The following is a 6,422-nucleotide window of genomic DNA, read 5'->3' on the forward strand; positions in this document are numbered from 1 at the left end:
TATTGATTCATAATTTCATTTACGTTGAATTGATAATCTACGAAGATTACGAAATTTTTAAAGTTTTAGGGATTATTCAATTCTAGTTTCAACCATAAATCAAATGAGTTTAATTTAATATTAACTCATTAAATCTATGTTACATCTAAAGAAAATATACACATATATATTTTCATAAAGACTGTAATAAAATTCTTTTGTACAAAATATTAATTGTGAATTTTTTTTAACGGGTAGGTAATACCCGAGAGATAGATAAATTCACAATTAATATGTTTCAATCTTCGAATCTGATTCAGCAATCAACAGCTATAATCACTATTTTCATAACAATATACATTCTTTCATAGAAATCAAAACAACCATACTCATTCAAATTCAATTACATATTCTGATTTTGAAATCTAAGAATTCAACTCGAGAGATAACCAAAATCATCACTCTTAAATCCTTACATCTTTCAAATCTATACTTTGACTTCAAAACTATGCTAGAACATCATGTGTATATTAACGATTACAAATGGAGTTCAAACACTTCGATATTCCTGAAGACACTTCAAATAATGAGCAATCGAGATGATGATCCAACCACATGTTACCCACAGTCTTGTACCTGAAAAACTCTTGAAATCAAAGTAAAAGTTTAAACACATATCCTCATCAGATTCTTTGGCATTTATTAGCAAAAATAACTTTGCGATTCCTTTTCAAATTAGTCAAGTTTTGTCACAGCTTCAGCAAGTCTACTTAGACTTTTCAGTTGAAACAGTCTTATTATAACCTCGATATAGACGTTGATCTTTCGTCATCATTACCGGAAGAACCTTTTATATTTAACCACATTAGCAATAAACTTACTTCACTGATCTTTGATTTTTTCCGAAAAATCATTATATTTATCAAAACCCCATCATTTATTCATCTGCATCTTGTAACGAGAATTGTCATACCAATCATTGGGAATTAGCAATCAGTATTTTGAAAGCTTGCAGCATGTCTACAACAGTTATATGTGTACATATAACGGACTTACATACTTCAAATGTGAAATTTCTGAAAAACAGCCCAAACTGCGGAATAGTTCTCGAAATGCTGATAAAGCAGCAAAAGCTATAAACGACCTTAACAGTAAAAAGTTTGATGATAAAGAATAGTGTGTTGGCAAAGCTCAGAAAAAGAGAAGGTTTAGAACTGGAAAACGGATTGAGCAAACTATGAAGGAGGCTGTGGACAAATGACAAAGACTAAACCTGCCTTCAAAGAATCCAAATGATTCAGTATCTGCTGAAGTCATTAACCAACACCTTGCTCCTGATTTTAAACCCATGTGGACAATATCCTTCATCATCCTCTGATATTAGAAATTCAAGGATATCATCATATCTTTCATTATAAATATCCTCCATATTTCTGAAGATACTTCCATAATTATTCTTATCTGAAATTATTTACCTCTTCGCGCTATCTGTGATACATCATAAAAGAAACTATTTTAGTTTCTAAATTCTGAAACCGTCAAGTTTAAATTATGAATGTTTTGAAGTAGTGTTGGGAACTGAAGCATGAGTTAGTATAATATAATGACATTTGATCAACATGATTATATTATAGTAATTCATGCTGAGTTTCTAAATGGAACGTGATGATTCACAGATCATAAAGTCATCATGTGCCATGTTACACGACTCTTGTATTCTATTTAACCTTTAAAAATATCAAGAAAATATTTTCTTGATGATTCGGTCTTTTCCAGGATATTCTGGAATTTGACAAATCAAGACCGCGCCATTACAAATTTCTTCTTAGAACATTAACTATGTCCATTCCAAAATTCATATCTACCAATTTCTTGACCATTACATACGGTGTTTAATTACAAGAAGAGGAAACGAAAGAATGAAGCTCCGAAATAGAAATGGGAGTATAAATCGCAGCAAATAGAAGAGGGTATTAACTATGGACGACAGTGATTATAGAAGACAGAAGCAGGGACTTTGAAATATAAGGAAAGATATAAAGCCCAACAGCAACCCAGAAATTACAAACCATACATATCGATGCATATAGCAATATAAAGACACGGGAGAACTAAAAACACTATAAAACCAAGTGTATAGTAAAAGTAAATAGATTCTCCAAAAGGTAGATGAAAAAGAAGAATAACAGATATGAAAGTTAGGAATATATCAAGAAGCAGAACTGGATGAAGCATATTGACGAATGACTTAAAGTATGAGTTGAAGGAGAAAGAATAGAAGGTGTGAGTTGTAAGGAAACGAAGGAGGTGGATTTATAGTGAAATATCCGACAGAGAAATCGAGATGGATTATCGCATTAAATTGAAGAGGATCATAATTTCCTTAATTGCCGAACAATCAAATCCTATATAGATTATAAAGATTTTCTTTAATCCGGAAATCAGTCATATCTATGTCAAAAGATATGACGAATCTACACTTACTCATTACACTCTTTTACAATAGCTTCACTCGTACTCTTCACATAGATAAATTGTTTTATCAACATTACTCGTTGATGATGAAACTCTAATTTTCAGCTCGTAGGTGTCATGAAAACATATTTATTGTCAGCCATGACCATTCCAATCAAATTTCGGGACGAAATTTCTTTAACGGGTAGGTACTGTGACAACCCGGAAATTTCCGACCAAATTTAAACTTTAATCTTTATATGTTTCGACACGATAAGCAAAGTTTGTTAAGTTAAATCTCAAGGATTTTAAACTATGTTCATACATTCATTTGACCTCGACCAAATCGCGACGATTCACGAACCATTTTTGAATATGAATATGTATATATATGTATATATTATAACTTGAGAATATTAACAAAGTATTAAACGTATAATACTTTACATGAACGTATTTGTTTTAAAATATAATTATCGGTGGAATTAGGAGATAATATCAAATGATTGAATTATCAAATACATTGAATGATGATTACGCGTCCCTATTGAGAGGTCCACTTTGATTTAGGAAACCTTTCCATTTTAACGATATTCGTAAAATAATGATAAAGTGATTTTCAAGTAAGGACAATGTATTCATTAATGAGAATTAGTCAAGAGGTTAGTGGAGATTCTTGTTAATTTTCAAAAGCATGCTTTGCAGTGATTGACTCGTGTCCCTTGGAAACTTAATTATTTAGTCTTCATAATATTAAGAATATTATTTGATATAATAACTTCTATTATTAAAACGAGATTAAAGTATAAATGTTACGTGTTATAATATTTTCTAAACCAATTTTGAAATATAGTTAGTTTTGAAAAACTAAATATTATATAGATATTTCTAATATATATAAATTTATATTTCAAATGAATATATTTATATATTTTATGTGATGCCCCGTACAAAATCATCGTGTACGGATCATCAACAACAGGATCATTACAAGGTCAAACACTATATGCTGTTTTAAAATAAGTTTGCATTCATGAATATAGGTGATGTCTTAACCAACGTCAAATGTTTAACATACGAAAGTGTGCTTCTACGAATAGAAGGCATTAATAATAGTACGTGACCCATAGGTCCTTACAAATCATTGTTTCAAAAGTGTCATAGTTTGAATGCAAAATAAATGTTCATGCAGAGACATCTCTAAAAGCAGCGAGAGTCTACAGCAAGTCTAGTACAGCGGAAACAATCATACCCTTAAGCACCTGAGAAAAAAATGCTTAAAAATGTCAACACGAATGTTGGTGAGCTATAGTTTAAGTATAACAGTAATGTAAGGTAGGCCACGAGATTTCGTATTTCAAAACAGTATGAAAAGTATATGTATAACCGTGGGCACTTGGTAACTAACTTAACGTAAATAACACCCCCTAAAAGTACACTTAGCGAGTGCGTAAGTTTACGAAGTATTAAACACCCGTTAAATGCTAGCGCTACTAGCCCGAGTGGGGATGTCAAACCCTATGGATCCATATCTAAGATTCGCGTTCACCGGTTCAAAGACCAATGACTAAACGTTACCGAGCTAAGGGGAAAGTTTATGCCGTTATATAACCCACACATATATAATGTTTAAGTACTCGTACCTAGTATGTAAAACGTAAAATGCGCATGTATTCTCAGTTCCCAAAATAGTTAAAGTAAAAAGGGATGCTATAACTCACAGTGAAAAGTAGTAAAAGTCGATACGCGGGAATAGTAAGCAAGTAGTTTGGTCCGGAAGGTCCTCAAACTAAGTCAAAAGTTACTAAGTCAGTAAATCGTTCCCAAAGGTTTAAAAGTATGTAAATTAGGTCTTAAGTACCATCATCATTCATCATTAAACAAAAAGTGTAAAGTAAGTTTTAAGTCAAGACTAGGGTTTGAAACAAGTGCTGACTTCATTCAGTAGCCACGACCTCTATACAAACTGAAATTGGGTGAGACTAGTGGCCGTGGCTCCGTATATGAGTCCCCTAGAGTTTGACCAATTTCCAGAACCAAACTCTTCTTCGTTTGACCGTGGTGATGGTTTAAGTGCGAGTAGGTCAGAAATTTCAGTACAACATTAATAGGGTGTAGTGACTTTCGGGAGGCCATAGATCCTAAACCGTAACTCGGATTAAGACGAGGCTAAATGGAAAATCATCTATTCGAACTGAACTAACTGAAAATCAACTTTACAGTAGCCCAGGTAGTCTGATCAGTTCCAGAAATAGTAAGTAAAGGTGTTCCGGTGGGTTCTTGGTGCTTGATGCTCATCACGGTTCTCATCCTTGATGCTTATAGCTTCAAGTGTACAACTCGTTGATGGGTTTGCATCATCTTAACCAAGGTTTGACCATCATAACACTAGTGTAAGTCTAAGATATGTAGCACAACTCACTTAATAGTTGTATGTAGTTTGATGAACCAAAGTTACATCAAGATCTTAGATCCGACACATACATGAGTTCTACTAGTAATATTAAGCTACAAACTTGAAAGTAAACTAAATAAACAAGATCTTAAGTTGTAGAACTTAGATCTTGGTTAGATCTTAAAGATCCTAGACTAGAAAGTCTAGATCTAGTGTTCTTAAGTTAGATCCTAAGTTATGGAACTTGATCTTCACTTTAATGAAACATAAGTTATGAAACTTAGATTTTCAACTAGTAAAATGTATATAAGCTTATAAGCTCTTGTTTACAATAAATTTGGAAGACCATAAGCTACTGAAACTTAGATCCAACACAAGTGTATGAAGTTATAACTAGAAAGTTATACTTCCATGTTCTTGAACTTACAAAGTTAACTTTTAGTTTCAAGAAATATGAGATCAAGATTAACTAGTAATACTTGATCAAATTTACAACATCACAACTTTAAGTACTTACAAAACAAAGAATTAAACTAAAGTACAAGTATTATGTTCATGTTTGTTTCATACTTAGGAAGATTCAAATCAAAGTTTGGATCTTAGGATTTAAGTTTACAAAACATGAACACAAGTATGATTATGAAACATATGAACTTTAAATCTTGAAAACATTTAAATGTAGAACCATAAACTAACAAGTTTAGGTTCTTGTTCTTGGTTCTTCATCAAACAAAAGATTGAAGAAAGCAAGATTCATGGAGATGCAAACTAGGAAGTTTGATCTTAAACAACAACAAACAACAAGTGACTACAACTAGTAATTGATGATGATGAAGATTTTGGTTTTAATGGAAGAAAAAGAAGAAGAATTAAAGCTTGTTACTTACAAGTTTGAGAGAGAATATTGAGAGAAAATGAAGTGTTGTATGTATGTGTGTGTAAAGGAAGAAGGATACAAGCAAATAAGTAACAAAGTTTGAAAAAAAAAGAACTCCCTCCCACCCCATCAAAACCGACGATTTTAGCATCAAAGAGGAAGGAATCAAATGCAACTTTCATGCATGGGGAGATGGTGAATGCTTAGAATGGTAATAAAGTTAAATGGTATGGGAAAGTGGTGTAAGTATACTAGTAACAAGTATTTACATAACACTAACTAATCTTGTTTTTCCTTAATGAAATACTTGCATAATAATGGGCTAATTAGTCCATTAAGAAAGTAGGGTGGGCTTTCAAGTCCATTAACATGAGTCTATTAACAAAAGCCCAAGTCTAAGTAAGTAAGCAACAATTATATAAGTAAAGCCCAAGTAATTAATTACTAACATTAATTAATTAAAAATGATTAATAATAATTAATCATGAACGTAAATAATACTCGAAATATTATTCGTGTAAAGCACGTGTGTCACAAAGACAAGTCGGGACATGTAAAGTCAAATACGGCAACAAGTAAATGTATAAAAATACATTTATTAAAACGCAAGCATTAATAATAACTTATTAATAATAAAAGTTGGAAAATCCAGGGTCGTTACATTACCCACCTGTTAAAGAAAATTTCGTCCCGAAATTTTAAGCTGAGGTAGATGGA

Source organism: Rutidosis leptorrhynchoides, chromosome 2 (assembly GCF_046630445.1).
Source record: "Rutidosis leptorrhynchoides isolate AG116_Rl617_1_P2 chromosome 2, CSIRO_AGI_Rlap_v1, whole genome shotgun sequence".
NCBI lineage: Eukaryota > Viridiplantae > Streptophyta > Magnoliopsida > Asterales > Asteraceae > Rutidosis > Rutidosis leptorrhynchoides.